The sequence below is a fragment of the Lynx rufus genome, unplaced genomic scaffold (assembly GCF_022079265.1).
Source record: "Lynx rufus isolate CCGP_SWC_20201006 ecotype Redwood Valley unplaced genomic scaffold, mLynRuf1.p SCAF_10, whole genome shotgun sequence".
Classification (NCBI taxonomy): Eukaryota; Metazoa; Chordata; class Mammalia; order Carnivora; family Felidae; genus Lynx; species Lynx rufus.
In genome coordinates this window covers 38,852,146-38,870,461 of record NW_025814824.1, presented here as the reverse complement: position 1 = coordinate 38,870,461, position 18,316 = coordinate 38,852,146, and positions in this window count along the sequence as shown.

The following is an 18,316-nucleotide window of genomic DNA, read 5'->3' as shown; positions in this document are numbered from 1 at the left end:
TACATGCCTTCAGAATTTTAGGGGAAAAAAAATCAACAGGGAACTGCATTTAAACTTGAGATTCAGTCTGAACTTGGGCTTGTTTTTTACCAGTACTTGCTTTTGTCAGTACTTCTAAAAAACATTTTGTGATTCAGTCATCAGATTTATCAGATTTGAGGCCTTCCTTAGGGCCTGTTATTCTCAAAGTCTAGGAAATGAATCACATTCGACAAAACAGTACAATCACCTCTTCAGGTTATTTGATGGTAGAGGCTTACTGTATTTCCCCCTGTCCTCTGTAGATCACTTCTTTCATATAGCCATCAAAGGCGTGTATAACACAGCGTCTCTATTTAAGTGTTCTGTGCTCTCTGTAAATCATTCCCAATGCCAGTGGAACAAATTCTAAGGAGTTACTCTGTGGAGAGCTTGGATTATTTAAAGAGCCTCCAGCTCTCCACACACCCTTTGGAGCCATTTCCCTGGAACGGAAACTCGCTCTCTAATTTTCTAAATTGGTAGGTGTGCACCATTACTCACCGAGCAAATTTACTGCCTAAGAAAGTGGAAACAAATGTCATTGGCTCATGCCAGGTACAACTCCGGCAGGTGTACAGATGTCCTGCCCAGCTACATCAACCCATTTCCCTTCTCTTTGGCACCCGTGTGCCAGAGACTCCTTATTTATGTTACAATTGTTTGCAATCCCGTTCCATGGGACCCTGCCAGGCAATGTCATTCTCACTTACAGTGACTTTTGTAAACAAATGAAGTCAGTCCTATAAGGGGAAGGTTAATGGTACTGAAAGTCAATTTCTTGAATGTCAACATTGGCACTTTTGATCGCTAATGTCGAACGGGTCCTTCGTGGATCAAAGCACTGGGAGCCTTTACACTCAGGAGCAAGAACATTCCTTTGAAGTTGTTTTGTGAACAATACAAAAACAAAAATGATTTTCATAATGGGAAAAAGTCAGGAAACTGTCTTTCCAGACTCCCCCTCCACCCAACGCAAGAGTGTTTAGCGCGCAGTTGGCTCTCAACCTCAGTGAAAACACCCAGAGCGCACCATCATCTTTGATTGTGCCAGAACAAAGTCTTGATGGTTTTACAAAGTATCTGCACTGAGAGAGTGAGTCGTCAAATTTCTAGACTTGCTTGTCTGGAGAGTGTCATACTGTTGTTTAAAATAATCCTTCTGTCGCTCCTCTAGAGGACAGCATGGAACATCTTCAATAGGAAGTATGGGAATGTGACTATGCATACTTTTATTACAGTAATTATAATGATAATCACAAATTTATGGTATGTTTATTACGTGCCAAGCACTGTATGCTCAATGCTTTCCTGGATCAATTGCTATAGACCCCATGACAGCAACATACAACACTCTACCCCCAAGAGCTGGAGGCACACACAGTGCGTGGTACATGGAAGTGTTTCAAAAGCACTCGTTGAATGAACAAATGATTACAGACTCCCATTCAAGGTTCGTATTATCATCAATATGCCAATGAGAAAATGAAACCCAAAGGTCACTCCTCTCTAATATCTGTTAGAGGAAGAGTAGGCCTTGAACCCGGGTCATCCGTCCATAAAGCCTATGCTCAGGACCCCTGTGGTGTGCATTTATTTACTCTTTCAACTGGAACCCTAGAAGAACAGAACACTCAAGGAGCGTGGTTTCACAAGGATTCACTGTTTCCTGGTTTCCCCGACTCATTACAGTAATTACAGGGGGGCCAGCGCAAGTCTAATTCCCCTGCCCATTCTGGAAAGAAATATAAGTGCAGGGTAAATAAAGAGTGTCATGTCTGAGGAACTAGGATGTGAGGGATCAGAAAATTATAGACAGCTTGTGCAACTTCGATGAGATTTTACTGGTAATATCGCACCAATTATGCAGGTCTTTCTATTCACCTAAAGCGCTCATGTAATCGCTGACACAACTGACCTCTTCTTGGAAGATGACAAAGAATTCATTGTACGGGGCTTTCTTAGACAATTACAACAGGTGAAAACTTCTGCATTCCTTTTCCATTATGCCTTTGGCACTTCTGGGAACAGGAAGGGCTCTGAGTTGCTTACATACCTGACCGGGGCCTTGCAATTTTTGAGCCGGCCAGGGTAGCTACCCTTGGGTGATGCAGTAGAGAATAATGCCTTCATTGTCAAGTGAGCAGGAGCGCCTGAAGCCGCCCTGCTGAAAGGTAAATAGGAGGGGAGATTCTCTTCACATAAAAACCAACTCTAATGCGCCCTACATTCCTTGGACCATCACATCAAACCGCACGTGGCATGAAAAAGTGCAGATTTCAATTTAGGTAATGTACACGCCGTTGAAGGTTAGCAGAGGACGATGACCAGGCCAATTCATCTTCAGTAGATTAATGTCTGGGTGAGGCAGGTATGTCATAAAGCATGGCCAATGCAGGGAGACGCTCAGGGCTTGCCTCCTTTTTTCCCTAATGCACTGCAACGCTGGCCTGTAAGAGAGCTTTGGTACCAGTAGGGCTATTGCTTTTAAACGTTGCCTCTGACCCAGATAATGTCAAAATGTCTGAATGCATGTGATCCTCTTTTTCCAAAAGAGCATCTCTAATGTAATGCAAATGCACATTGTAGGGGAAATTCCAGCTGAGAAAATGAGGCCTTATATTTCTAAAACCATATACATGTCAATAGCCCATTATTCTCCTGTTTTAAATGTAATTGCAGCCCAGCTCTGAATGAATTCCTGAAATAATAAAATACATTGAGTAGCAGTCACTGACTCTTGGAGTTATTTTATGCCTGCTCTTCCTCCCCTCTGTCCCTCCCCAGCCTCCCCCCAGCAAGAAGAGGTTGTGGAGAAGGAGGGGAGGAGAGATAAAAGCAACAGTCAGATTCCTTGCCTCGAATGTGTTATCGGAACACTGTGTGCAAACCAAACATGCCGCATTGCAACATCGGTGCCTCTAAGCCATTTATACAAATGCGTCGCGCATGGTCCAATTTTGCATGACAAATTATTTCCAGGCAATTAAGAATACTTATAATTGTTTTCTTTGGTAGGAACTTCCTTCAATTTCCAATTTTCATTGAGAGCTAATGTTTCCCGTAAAGCCTCAACAGCAATCATTTTGAAAGAAGACTTCAAAATGGCTTTCTTTCTTAGTCAGGGGAGCTGTCCTGCCTCTTCTTGATAAATTTAACAAGTGTACAGTACAACCTTTATCACCAGAACCGCTGAATTTAAAGGGACCATTATGTCTTTCGAATGCCTTCTGATCTCCTCTTCCCTCCTTCCACCTCCTTCCCACCCTCTCCTTTTCTCCCCCAGATTTTCTAAGAAATACCTGTATGGTTAAGGGTAAAATGAATTCATTTTACATCTGGGAGACTCACAGTGATCTTCCTAATGTTTTTCTCTCCTTAGAAGGTAATGGGGAACCATGTCTCATTTTAATAAGTAAAATTCAGATGTCTCAACTTCCTGCAATACAGGTGTGAAACTTACCAAAGATATTTCTAAAAATAGCAAGCGAGACCATTTTTAGAAAACCAAATAGAATGTTATGTAGTGCATCTTACACATTTGCAGGAATTCTAACTTCTCAGTTACTTTTAACTTTCAAAATATCGGAGTGAAATATGATTCTCTTATCTTAAAAAGTTCTTGAACCCAACTGTTCCTTTACCTGGGAGTTGGGTTAATTTTTCTAAGACGAAGATTGCGCTGGTTCAAATTCTTCTCATAATTGCCTGCGGGAAAACACCTTTAGGTAATCATTGTGATTCTTTGGTCCAAGGCTCTCAAATCTGCTTTCCAATCTTTAATTTCTGAGTTCCACGATAAAGTGTTGTGTAGGCCCCTGAAAGAAAGAGTCTATTGACTGTCATTTAGAATGCTTTTTGCTGAATGCAACAAAATACTCAACCAGAAGCTGCTTAAAGTAGAGAAATTTATTGTTTCCAGAACAAGAAGGCCAAAGTGATGAAGTTTTGGGGTGATGGTGGGGTGGTCTGGGGCCGAGGAAGAATTCTCGATGACATCTTTGGTGCAAAAGGGTGGTTTTATTAAAGCACGGGGACAGGACCCATGGTCGGGAAGGTTGTACTGGGGGCAGGACGGGTAACTCATTATATACCCTCAGGCTGGCAGGGGGTCAGGGATACAGTAAGTCTCTAAGGTATTTTGGAAGCAAGGTTTCCAGGACCCTGAGGGGCCAGCTATTGCTAGCAGCTAGTGGTGGAAATCCCACTTATTACCGTTTAATAAAACCTCGGTCACGAGATCCTTCAGATGTATGTCAGGGGGCCATAAGTTTGGAGTATGATTGCCAGCATATATCTTGGGGCAGCTGAGATCAAAGAAATAGACTTACAGGATCCTCAAGGTTGGGGTAATGTTAAGCTAAGATTCTCTCTTGCCCCTAGCAAAGTGTCATCATTGAGGCAGCTGAGGTCCTAGAGGGAGGTCACTCTTTCTGTCTCAAGGATTTGTCAGTGGGCAGTAGGCAGTAAGGGAATTTAATTTTTCATTTGCCTTAGTTTCCCACATCACCATGGCAAGCACTTAAACCCCTTTCCTTTTTCTTGGGTAGCCAGGAGTGTCTGAGGAATAGCACACATATTCTACCTGGGGGTGGGTGCCAGCCTGTATTTTGCCCTCAGCTTGTCCCACGCTTCCTCATCAAAAGGAGGTGATTCCTCAGTTGTGCTCGGCACTTACTGATCACTGAAGGCCTCCTCTCTTTCTAAGCTTCTGTTCTGCATATCTTCCGTCGTGCGAGCAGGTGCCCCCCTGATGATCTCAGAATGACTGCCGATGTACCAATCATCAAAACTTTTGGGGGCCACATCCTAAACAGAAGGGGGATTAGGAATGATGACAGAAAAAAGCTTTCTTCATACTTCTTATATCATCCCGTTGACAAGAACTGGCTTTTATAGCCACCCTTATAACCAATAACTGGCAGAAAGGAAAGGATTATCTACGACTTACTTATTACAGCAGGAGGCACGTCGTGGGCCTGAACACACGGCTACCGAAGAAAACTGAGGTTCTCTTAAATAAGAAAGAAAGACAGAATGGTGGACAAACACCTCATAACATCTGTGCCATTAAGGTATAAGAGAGGTAAAGTGCTCTGTCTTCTTCCAAGTAGCCACTGGATTCTTACCATTAAATCTACTGCCCTCTCAGGCAAATGCAAAGACTCTTAGTCAGTTTGAGAAAAGTTGATCATGCATTCTGGTTAACAGGTATTTCAATCTTGAACCAGAATCAACTTTCCACCCCAGAGGGAAAAGAAAAGTGTGTCTTATACTTACATTAACTAGGACACTAGTTTGTTTTCTGGACAAGTTTGGCATTGCAAAGCACCAATTGCTTGGAAAATCGAGTTTTGAAGTCGGCTGTGTAGAATGATTATGATATGTTTCAATAGAAATTATCAAAAATTGTGGTTGGTATTGTAGCCCGTCCCCCAAACCCTCTACCTCCCAGGAAATCCCCGGAGTATACTGCTGACTCTCCCCCTGTGCTTACATCTTAATTGTTTCCTGAACAATAGTTATAAGTTAAGCAGCTGTAAGTCTTGGGTCACCTGTATAAGTACTTGGAATTTACCCCCAAACTCTGGTGTTATGCTCAACAATTTGCGTCCTACAGCAATCAAATCAATCCTGTGCTATAGCTAAAGCTTATTTCTTTGATGTCTCAATGAGATCATCCTTAAGTATTTGAAAGAGATGCAGTGCCCTTCTTGCAATTGTCACTTGGCTTGGAGCCATATGGATTTGCTGCTTCTGATCATGTAATCCACATAATCAAAAGTTTTTCCACCTCAAGAGTCAGCCCATTGCATTTTATTATTCCATGCTGATTGCATCAGTGTAGGAACAATCGATATCATGTGACATCCTCTGCTTCAGTAGCAGCCTTTAGGTGGTCAAAAATATGAATTTTTCTCTCTTTGAGGGCCTTGGGTATTGTAAATAGTTTTAAAGATTAGGGTTCCAAGGTTTCAGAATATTTACAAGTTCCTTTTTATCATTAAAAAATTTCTTATTGTATAATGGGATGCCTTGATGATCAGTTAGATGGGTTTGGCTACCCATAATAGGCACCTGAAAACCAGTGGCCCCAACATCTTAGGGGGTCTTGTTCTCTGTCATAAAAGAGGTCTGACAAGAGCCCAAGACCAATTGTGTCCTCTGGTTCACAGTTACAGGTGGTACTATGACGACAGTGGAGGGCAAGGAGGTGCCACGAAAAGGGAAAGGAGTTGGAGAAGAGGAAAATCCTCATGGGGACAGCAGGGAGGAATAGGGAGATGTTCCCTGGTAGCTAGAGGATGTACAAATATATTAACAAGTATGGTGGAAACTGACCCGTAGTGGAGTCCTCAGGCATTATTTACCAAGGTGTTACCGGGAACCTCAGAGCTTTCATCTTTCTTTAATTTATGTCACAGATTGTAGTCATGTAAATTCCACCTCTTATCTGTTTCTCATCAAGCTGAATTTCTATCAATGTTTGTAACCCTGAGGATAGACAAAACTAAAATTAGCTCCACTGAAGAAGGAAATTTTTGCAGATAAAAACAGTCTCTCTAGGTCTTTAAGTCTATAGTAGTTGATTAGTCCCTGCAGTAGGGAAAATTAAATTTTGTGGTTGAGACCCAGCGTACTTGGATGGTTTAATAATACGATGGCCATCATCCAATGGCTAACAACCAAGAACGAAGGTACACTCTGTACTTTACTCCCTCATGCAACACCTGAAAATCCTGGGGCGAATCAACCAGCAAATTAAAGCTCAGACAACCCTCACCTGCAAACCATGCACAGTATAAGGAACTCATTTTAATGTTTTTTGGCTGAAGTCATAGGGGATAGGAATACAAAAGAATGGTCATGAAGGAATCCTGGTAAGTTCTCAAATCACCTTAGTGTGTGATGTTTCCCCCTTTCCACTTTCTTGTTACCGTATGTTTAAAAGTTAGTGTTTTTTTTTTTCTTTGAATTCCAGGAAGTCCAGGGCCAAGTTGAACCCTGGATAGCTAAAAAAAAAAAAAAAAAAAAAAAAGTCTCCTGAATAGCTGTGTATGGGAAGGATTGGGATCATTTGGAAAGAGCAACGTTTGCAGCTTAACTTTGTGTCTGTGGAGCCCCTCTGGTCCTAAGCTGAAACTCATTGCTATGGACAGTTCAAGAACTCCGTGACTCTAAACAGTGTCAAGTTGATGAGAAAAGCCAAGCAGGAAAACGTACTACTTGCAAATGGATCTTGGATTTTTTTTTAAAGGTCAAATCTGAACCTCTTTTACAGGTACTAAAATGTTTAGTTTGGTGAACTGCATTTATAGTCCCAAAGAATTCCCAGGAGAAATTTGGGGGTATTTGAATGTAATTTATAATGAGTGTGAGTAGTGGTTAGGGGCAGAGATTGAAAATAAACTAGAACAGGAGAGCCTGGGTGGCTCAGTCGGTTGAGTGTTTGACTTCGGCTCAGGTCATGATCTCACGGTTCATGGGTTCAAGCCCCGCATCGGGTTCTGTGCTGACAGCTCGGATGGAGCCGTGGAGTCTGCTTCGGTTTCTGTGTCTCCCTCTCTCTCTGGCCCTCCCCTGCTTGCTCTCTCTCTCTCTCTCTCTCTGTCTCAAAAATAAATAAAAACTTTAAAAAAAAGAAATTAAAACAACAGAGATGGACCTACGTGTTAGTTTCCTATCATTGATATAACAAATTACCATAAATTGAGTGGCTTACCACAACACAAATGTGTTTCCGGACAGTTCTGGAGGTCAGAAGACTAAAATCATCATGTTGGCAAGGCTGCATTTCTATCGGAAGCTTTAGGGTGAACCATGTCCCTTCTTCATTCCTTGACTGATGGCCCCTGCCATCGTCTTCAGAGTACTTCGCTCCAATTTCTCCTGCATACCTCTCTTCTCTCTTGATTTTGATGCTCTTGCCTTTTTTTATATGGACACTTGCGATTACACTGAGCCACCCAGGTAATCCAGGACACTATTCTCATCTCAGGATCTTTAACGGCACCTGCAAACTCCACCTTTTCCACACGAGGTAACATATGCACAGCTTTGGAGGTTAGAATGTGCACGTCGTGTGGGGGCCGTTATTCAGACTACCACAGAATGTTTTCAGTTAACCTCCAATTCCATCGTTGATTCTGGGATGTGTGCTATAAATTCCTTCTCAACAGGGGAGGGGGGAGTGTGCAGTCTCTATACCACTGTGAGAAATCTTTTCTAAAACTCTGTTCTGAGATGAGAGAGATGTGAGTGGTTTTGCTTCCAGTTCAAAAAACTTTAAGAGCTTCCCGTGATGTAAAATAAATGTAAATACATGCTTAGCAAACCATCCATCCAGTTTTTCCCATATGGTCCCAACTCACTTTTCACTATTATTTCCACTTAAACTCACTCAGCCTATGGTGCATTTTGTTTCCCATGAATCTTTACCGAAGCTACTCCCTTAGCCAATTCTTGTAACATGTGAGCAACGTCCAATCCATTCTGTAACAGCTATTTCATATCTCACTACCTTCGTAAGGGGTTTCCAGATTGAATTTGGAATTATCATTGTTAAAATAACTAACCAATGCAAAGGATGTCAGAGCTCAGAGAGATTTCATATACACGATGTCATTTGATTTCAAACTCTAATAATATTAACTGGCTGTCTTCATTTCTAGATGAAGAAATTCAGTCTCAAAGAAGTTAGGTGACATGTGAAACCCAGAACCTCTGAATCCAGATCCGTGTACGTTTTCAGTATTTTACATACTCTCTCCAGACCATCTCTGTTCTCTCTCCTTGATCTTTCCCTTCTAACTTTGTTTCTCATTTATGGTATTTGTCACAGACTTTTGTATCCTAACTGCTTGTATTTACCTGATCATATCTGCCATTCTGTAGGCTCTGAGATCACATATCTTGCAATTGTGTATTCCATATAAGTCCCAAGAAAAAGAACCAGCATTTATCGAGTGCCTATTGTATACCAAGAAACGTCCACTTTTTAAGTGTTATTTGTACTTCACAATTTGTGAAAGAGATGTTATTATTTTCATTTATTAAATGAGGACATTGGGGAAAGTGGACGATGGGAACTGAGGAGGGCATCTGTTGGGGTGAGCACTGGGTGTCGTATGGAAACCAATTTGACAATAAATTTCATATTAAAAAATAAAAATAAATAAATGAGGGCATTGGGAATTAGCAAAATTACACACATTTTCATGAATACACAGCAGGTCAGCATGATTCTCAAGCCGTATTCTTTCCATACACCCTGCTACATGCAATAAATTTTTGTTGAAATGAAAACAAATACCACTGTAGTAGAACTATTGTGAAATGGGTTTCCCTCAGGGAAATGGTAAGGTAAGTGTGGAATTTGCCTTGAGGTCAAGCTCCAGGAGTACAATCTGGATGCCAAAAACCATGGGAAGAAGGAGAAGGGAGAGAGTTTGTGAGGCCACCTTACATTTGGAGGCCATCGACATACCCTCCCCTATCAGAAAACCGACACTTGAAACCAAAGCTTGCTTGAGAGGCATGATTTCAGCCTTTGGTAAATAAAAAGCACCTTACACTCAGTTGGCCAGGAGAAGTGATTTAAGTTTTATTTCTGGATAATGATTGAGGAACACTTTGGTATGTGATTCACTGCCAAGTGGACACCGTTGGTTTCACACAGCTGTAGTTAGGGATGACAAGAGCTATTTACTGGGAAAATGATAATGCAGTTGGATGTTGTACTGAACCCAAGGGCGAGATAATTTCTGTTATGCTGTATCACAGCCCTGCAGTTAGAGTCTTTCTGGTCAGCCTGTTGGTAGAGCTTGTGTGGTTCTTGCTAATTCACAGGATTCAGTTACAGAAAAAGAAAGTTTACCTTTATTTCAAATTAAATCAAATGGGGCAAAGATTCAGACCCAGTCAATTGGCATTTTCCAGATCCATGGTTTATTTTTCAAGCATATAGAATGTGTTTTTCCCTTTGGACTTGTTTAACTAAAATGTTTACACTCTTGACTCAGTAATCTCACTCTTGGGAATGTGCACTAAGGAAATGATTTAAAATAAGAAAAGAAGCAATAGGCATGTTTTTGCGACATTATTTGTAATCACGAAACATTGGAAAAAACCTAAATGTCCAGCCATCAATGAATGCCTCACAAATTATGGCACATCCTCTTAAGGGAAACATTATGCTGCAATCAAATCGTAATTATGAAGGCCATTCACTAAAACAAATAGACAAAACCATGTTGCAATATGGGAAATGTTTATGATGTACAAGTAAGTGAAAAAGTGGAATGCAAGACTAGTTAAGGTGTCCCATTTTATGATTTGGGATGCAATTTACATATCCTTGTCAGCTCCTTCCTGCCGGTAGTGTCATAAAGGCCAGGCTGGTCTACCAAGTCCTCAACCCGTCCCCATCGTAGGACCCGAGATTCCCAAACGCTTTCCAGTGACTGAAAGATGGGAGCAGACTGGTCTATTTCAGTCTGCTATCTCTCTATGTGCTGCCTGGGCCTGGGGGTTCCTGGCTCCAGAATACAATGATGTCTTTTCTGGCCATGTCCAAAAGAAAGTAGCTAAGGGCACGTCTCCTGCTCCAGTAGGTGTCAGAGGGGCCAAGGTGATGTTTGCTTTCCAGCGACACTCGACAATGGAGATTCCCCAGCAACATGGAGAAATCCCTGGGTCCCTATGTTCTGTTGATTACCTCACTTACTTATCCCCGCAGGAAACAATGATGCCTAGAGTGGTGGTGTTATAAAAATGTATAGTCTAAATTCTAACATGAGCCAATGTTGGTGGAGAAAAGGGTTACAGTGGAATTGTTGCAATGCCCATTGGAAACTATGTAGCCCAATCGTCACCAGTAGGACATTCAAGCTATGGGAACCAGAGCTGCTTCTGGGCAGAGATGATTGGAAATTGCAAGGACCAGGGAATCTAGGTGGAAGGGAGGTGAACACTGTTCTCAGGATATAGCTGCATTTCCCCTGCTCTGTTCCTGACTGTGAAGGCCACATTACAGCCTTGTTCTAATCATAGAACGTTCTTCAGTGGAAGACAAAGACCTGATGTCATGTTCTCAAGAGACTGCATTCATTAGCAGCCTATGCCCGAAGTATACAAGTCCATGGTACAGTTACTTCTTTGTTCACCCGGACACACAGTCCCCTCCTGTGGAACAAGATTGGGACAGAATCAGTTCCTCACTGATATAGAACCAATGTGTCCTCTTGGGTCTCAATCTTTGCTTAGGCCAGGCGTAGTCTCTCAGGTTCACCTCTCTGTTTTTACCCTCGTGAAAATGAGATATTAGGAATTGTCAGCCTTTAGGCTTACCGGGGCCAACTTAACCCACCTGACATGACTTCATTCTTCCCAGGCTCAGGAGACACTTGTTAATTTATCTGTTTCTCATATCCCGCTCCCAAATCTCGGATCATCATAGGCAGATTGCTTCTCTCACTTCTCAAAATTTTCATACAGAACAAAGGCTTGATTTGGATTAGTTGCAAAGTTCCTCTTACTCCCTTTGTTCAAGGAAAAGAGAAACCCGGAAGATAGGCCTTGGTTGCTTCAAAATAACCCCTGCCTGTGTGGTGTGCTATCAACTGAGTCTTGAGTGTAGGGGGAGGGAGAGAAAAAAAGAAGGATGGAAAAAAGGAAGGAGATGGAAAAGGAAAAAGGAGAAAGAAATGAGAGATGAGAAGAAATAGAAGGAAATGGCAGAAAGGGGAGGAGGACGTCTCTTTTGCAAAAATTATCACTATAAAAAAGTACTATGGGTATGAAAAAAGGATATGGAGAGGATATAGAAAAAGGAAGTTGGTAGATGTGTTAGAACTTTGGGATGGATCTTATTTTTTCTTGTTAATATTTGTTTTACTTTGGTATTATTTGTCTAATGGGGTCAGAAAGCAATGCTTGGTGAAATAAATTTAAATTCATTTGCCATAGTGCTTAAAATAGTACACTGGAAACTTTTGACTGAGAGAATGAAGACCTGTATTCCAGCCCAACTCTGCCATTTAATTATGCAGCAGACAAGTCACTTAATCTTTCTGTGTCCAAACTCATTACCAAATTTGATTATCTCTAAAAGAAATTGTTAGAACATTTTCCTCAGTGACTGCTATGATATTGGTGATGTCTGTTCATGACTTTAAGTGAACAGAAGAATAGGCAGCAAACTTGGTCAGCATATCACTAGATCTGTTGAAATAAAGATGTAACCAGGGCACCACGGTGGCATGGTCAGTTGAGCATCTGACTCTTGATTTCGTCTCAGGTCATGATCCCAGGGTCGTGGGACTCAGCCATGCATTGGGCTCCATGCTGAGCACAGAACCTGCTTAAGATTCTCTCTCTCTCTCCATCTGCAACCCCCCTCTTAAAAAAAGGGGGGGGATGTAACCACAACCAAAAATTTAGTTATCCCAAGATACAGAAAGAGCAAAAAGATTTTCAAAGAGATGCAAAGTGGGAGTTTGGTACGTACAGAATAAATGACCAAGAAGAGATAATAAATGGTACACAATCAAAGCCTGGAGAGACAGAGAAAGCACCAGCTTCAATACCCCATCCAATGTTTAAATGACTTCTGTAGGACCCTTATCATATAGTTATTTTGAACAGTGATTTATAAAGATTGCCCTGTGGAGAATTAAGTGCCTCCAATTCACTCCAGAAGCCACTGCAAGGGAGCAAGAGTGGAGGAGAAAAAAGGAGAAATAGGAGGCAAGGAAAAAGGGGCCTCTACTATCCACATTATGAGCTACTCCAAGGAAGGAAAAAGGAAATCCAACAACTAGAAGAATTCCATATTTAGTCTTATTATCTATAGGAATTCTGCGCCCTCACCAAGAAACCCCAAAAGTGTCTGAAACAAAAAGACAGTTCCATTACTGTAGAATAGTTTTGAAACCCCTTGTCTGTCTTATGCTTGTGTGTCTTCACTACTCGTTTATACCCCGTATTAAATTACTGCATCATAAAACAGAACAGACTACTCCAATGTGATCCATTAGAAAACAATAGTGGCCCTACAGACAATACCCTTCAATACTTAACTCGCAGTGAGTTCTCATTAGTTTGCTTGTCTGACAGTCACAAAACATGTCTTCCTAGCCGTGTATAACCCAGTTATTGAATTAAACTGTCCCTTGGAAAGAGGTGTAAATTTGGGGGAAGCAAGCCTGAAAGGAGCCTCAACTCTGACCCTCAGCAGGAACGCCCCCTGGTGGCTGGAGTACAGGAATCATATTCCTGAAAGAAGCTGTGGCGCACAGCATATACTACAGTCTACCCCTTGCATCACGAAGGTCCCTTTGTTTCCTATAATAAATTCACTCCAGGGATGCCTGGGTGGCTTAGTCAGTTGAACTTCAGACTCTCGAGTTCAGCTGAGGTCACGATCTCACTGTCGTGGGATCAAACCCCACGTAGGGCTCCATGCACTCAGCCTGAAGCCTGCCTTGGATTCTTTCTCCCCTCCCCCCCTTCCCCGTCTCTGCCTCTCTCTAAATAAATAAATAAATAAATAAACATGAAAAATAAATACATAAATACATAAATCCACTCCATTAGGATCAGCCCTTCCAGGCTTTTAGTTGGTGTCTCTTCCCAGGGAAACTTACAAGAAAAAAGATAGTGAACAGCTGGGCCTGATCCCTACCTTCTTCTGTCCTCCAGCTACAGGGGATGAGAGCCTCTTTATATGTTGCCAAAGCCCCCTGTTTTTCACATTTAGCCTTAATCGATGATTAATCAGTCACACACAGACTTTTATCATACTTCCCCCAATGCATTGATTGTCCCAAGAAATTGCCATCTAATTTCATAGTTCTTGTAAGAACTACCTCTCCCCATCCCATCCCCACATACCTAGTGTTAAATGCCAGTATTGTGGCACCAGCCCATGCATTTCCTTTCTCCCCCACACACACCCCAGTTCAGCACTGGAGAAAAGTTTTTAAAATTTGTACCATACCCCAGGGGCTGTTAATACTGCACTTATCATAGCGATGGGATCCTCGTTGCTAGCCAGAGAAACACAGACCCAACTACAAATCTCATTCAGAATCTGCCTCTGAAAACCAGTCCTGGCACCAACTGTGAGACATTGGCCTCCTAGGAGACAGAATCAATGATGGAGGTTCGCATACAAGAGATTTATTGAGGAATGCTCTTGGTAACAATGACTGTACGGAAGTCGGGTAAACAGCACCGGGCACAGGGACGAGTTGAACCACGATGCAGTTTCCACTAAGATTTTCGCCGAATGCATAAGGCATGTTGAATTGGGAACGGTCCTCCAGAGATGTCTCAAATGGAGACAATTTTAGCCCCACGTGAGCAGTCTTTGGATGCGGGCTGCCCCAGGAGAGACAGCAAAACATTTAACAGACCCCCCCCACCACCCCCCCCCAGCATAAAGCAAAGCCTAGGGAATTGCCCAGCTGTGAGACATTAGCCATAACTCCCCGAAGCTCAGAGAACCAGTGGCTCCTTTCTTATCGAAGAAATCCAGGTAGAATATGAAAGTAGCTATGACCACATCCATCTCATACTTGCATTTTTCTACAAGGGTCCCACGAATGACCGAAGTCACTGGGCATCTCGTTCCGTTGAAAAGTCAGAGCTAGAAACTTCTGTCACGTGAAACCTGATTTCTGCCTCTAATACATGTTCAGTAATGCCCATCTGTATTCTGCAAAATATGTTATCATCTTAAAATGCCCTTCCTCTCCCCTCTTTAGCCAACGCTTCAAACTTCTTTGTTTTATACTTCCACGTTTGCTGCGAGAAATACTTTCGCTAGTATCTCTACTAATGAAAACAATTAAAATAATAACATTAATACTGTATAAAATTCAAGAATTTCCTGTGGTTACCTTTAAGTAGAGAGGAAGTTTAAATTTCTCCTCCAATATTTAATGAAACACATGTGCGTGTGCAAACATATGCATGCAAAGATTTTCCCCCCAGTGTTCCTAATGATATGCTGTAATTATTGAAATAAATCAGCTGTCTTAAAAGGGAGATCCAGTCATGAACTGAAATTCTCAGAAAAGAATTGCAAAATTATAATTTCAACAATTGTCCCTGCATGAAGGCTAATTTACTAAATTATGTGTAGGAAATAATGGGCAAGTTGGAAATTAAAATACTAAAATTTCAGAAAACAACCAATATCTTTGTTGGATGCCTTTTTATTCCTGGTTCTCTACATAAAGGAAACACTAAAAACAAATACAAATGCAGTAATATACTTGGTAAGATAGAAGTGGTCAAGTGTAAAAGTTGAAAGACCATCAAACGGAAGTATAGTAGCCATCTATTTTATCTGACCGCCCAAAGCACCTTGGTGGGACCATCCTCCCCCTCTCTCAGTCCATATAGACTGAGAGTTGGTAGAGTTGAAGCCATCTTGTGGCTCTAGAAGTTTGTGGCCACAAACCCCAGGCTTGGTCAAAGCATTCACTCCTCCTAATCATATGACAGGTTCAAGGATGTGCACTTGACTCTAGCCAGACTATTGAAAAAGTCATTCTAGAACGAACTCCTGACTCTCTTTGGAAATCTGAGTTTAGCTATGCCTGAAGTTAGGCTAACGATAAGTCAGTGAAAGAGGGTTCTCCTGATGACGATGCCACAATTGGTTTGTGAACACCCATGCCATAAATTGTGCTTCTTTTGTCTTCCAGCGGTAGAATTGACACATTACCATCCAAAAGAATCATAATTTCTATGTTTTGCATGCATTTCTCAAACTCTCAGCCACATCTGGAGGCTCCTTCACAAAGGTAGTTTGCATATTGGTTGGAATGATGTCTACTACGTGACTCCAACTTAAGATGTACTTGTTCTGAATAAAGAATCTTCGCAGCCTCTTAAGAATGTATCCAGAGTGATTAGATACACCCTGATTCATCCAAATGTTTTCCAAAGGCTAAATATCTGTAGCTTTAATTGTAAAAGCTCATTAACTTTAAATACAGCTAACGTTATCGAGGGGGAAAAAATCTCAGTAGAAGTATTCTAGTAGATTGTCTAGGAAGACTAAAAGGGAAAAATGTGTATATCCTAAGCCAATTAATCTTGACGTTGTCTGCATCATTCCACTTACTTTGGAACTGAATCTAAGTACTTCAAAAAGAAAACATATGCAGGCATGCTGGCTGGTTCTACCCTCTTACAAGATACTCAACAGACTTTAGTATTTTAAATAATCTCTCTGGGTAACCAAATAGTAGATGAGGGGAAATGTCTCTTTATACATTTTTTCCAGCTAATAAATGAAGAAAAAAAATGATACAATTAGAATATTACCATTTTGCAACCCATAATGAATAAGTGCTTCTGATTTAGTGATTCTAGATGTTGATTATAAATAGATCCTTGCATCACTAACAACCAGAAGGAAGCACTCAACACTGCTAGAGTAGTCTTGCTGAAAAATACGAACCTGAATCTGACCAAGCCTCTAGATCAGGGTTTCTCAACCTCAGTATGACATCTTGGGTCAGATCATTCTTTGTTGTGTGTGGGTGGGGGGAGCGGGGAGGTTCCCCACAACATTCTTCTACATTCTCAGATGTTTAGCAGCATTTCTGGTTTCTACTTACTACACTCCAGGATCATCCCTGGGTTATGAAATCCAAACATCTCTGAAGACACTGCCAAATATCCCCTGGAGAGGGGAACAAAATCACCCCCTGTTGAGAATCACTATTTTCGATCCGACAACCCAAGTTACAGGAAATACATAAGATAACCAGACACTGAGAAATTGTAGCAGACAAATGGCTTTTCCGGTGGCTTGCAGTGGAAAAAAATAGAAATGGAAGGAAAATCCATAGATTTAAAAGTGATTTAAGAGCTATATCAACTAACTGCAGTGTGTAGACCTTATTTGATTTTGACTGAAACACTAAAACAATAGAGGAAAATAGTAAAAAGCAAACAAATAATTTGAATACTTACAATTTTTAAGAGTTATTGTTAATATTTAGGTGTACAGATACTTCAATTCTTTTTTTTTTTTTTTAAGAGTTCTTAGTAGGGTGCCTGGGTAGCTCAGTCAGTTAAGTGGCTGACTCTTGATTTCAGCTCAGGTCATGATCTCATATTTGGGGAGTTCGAGCCCCACGTCAGGCTCTGCACTGACAACTGGGAGCCTGTATGGTACATGTATTCTCTCTCTCTCTTTCTCTCTCTCTGTCTCTTCCCCACTTATGCTCTTTCTCTCTCAAAATGAATAAACTTTAAAAAAAAGAGTTCTTAACTTTTAGAGATACATCTAGAAAGAGTCGAAGATGGAAGAAGATGATGTCTAGGGTTTGCTTCAAAATAATATACAAGTGGGGCAAAGTGGGATACGAGGGAAACAATGACACAGATTAGCCATTAGCAGATCATTTTAAAACCTGGGTGGTGGACAATCGAGAGATCTTTATACACCTCTGCTTATATTTGTACAAATTAAAAAACTCCATAATAAAAGGAAAAAACTAAAGTGAACTATTTCTAGGAAACAATGGTTTCTTTGGAGAAAGAACTATACAGAATATTATAAGAACAAGAAAATACGTAGGTACCTAATATTCATAGACCTGGGGGGGGGAGGGAAACAGCTCTAGAAATATATATTTTTTTAATCATTAAGGCCAGTATTTTTAGGCTTTTTTGTTTGTTTTTGTTTTCTTGGGATTTTTTTAAAGAATACCCTCCTTGTTTTTGTTTTTGTTTTTGTTTTTTTATTTTTGTTTTAATGTTTATTTATTTTTGTGTGTGTGAGAGAGAGATAGAGTATGTGTGGGATAGGGGAAGAGTCAGAGAAGGAGACACAGAATCAGAAACAGGCTCCTGTCTCTGAGGGGTCAGCACAGAGCCCGATGCAGGGCTCGAACTCGGAACGGTGAGAGCACGACCCGAGCCAAAGTTGGATACTCAACCGACAGAGCCACCCAGGCTTCCCTAGAATACCCTCCTCGTAAGGACCCTTTTGTGGTTAAAAAAAAAAAAAATATTAAAGATCATAAACTAGTTTAACCAGATAGCCATTAGTGCAAAATACATTTTAAGTTCCTCACAATGAGGTTGTGTTAAGACCACTGTCTAATTAATTGAGCTAAAAATATTTGCTAATCAAATTTCCATTTCTCCTGCCCAAATTCACAAAATAATTTTTAATTTTTTTTTTATTTTCTCCATTCATACGCTTTCTTTGCCCCGCCACAAAGGTAAATCAGCATCAACTGAATTGCTGCTTTAAGCTCCTAATGGT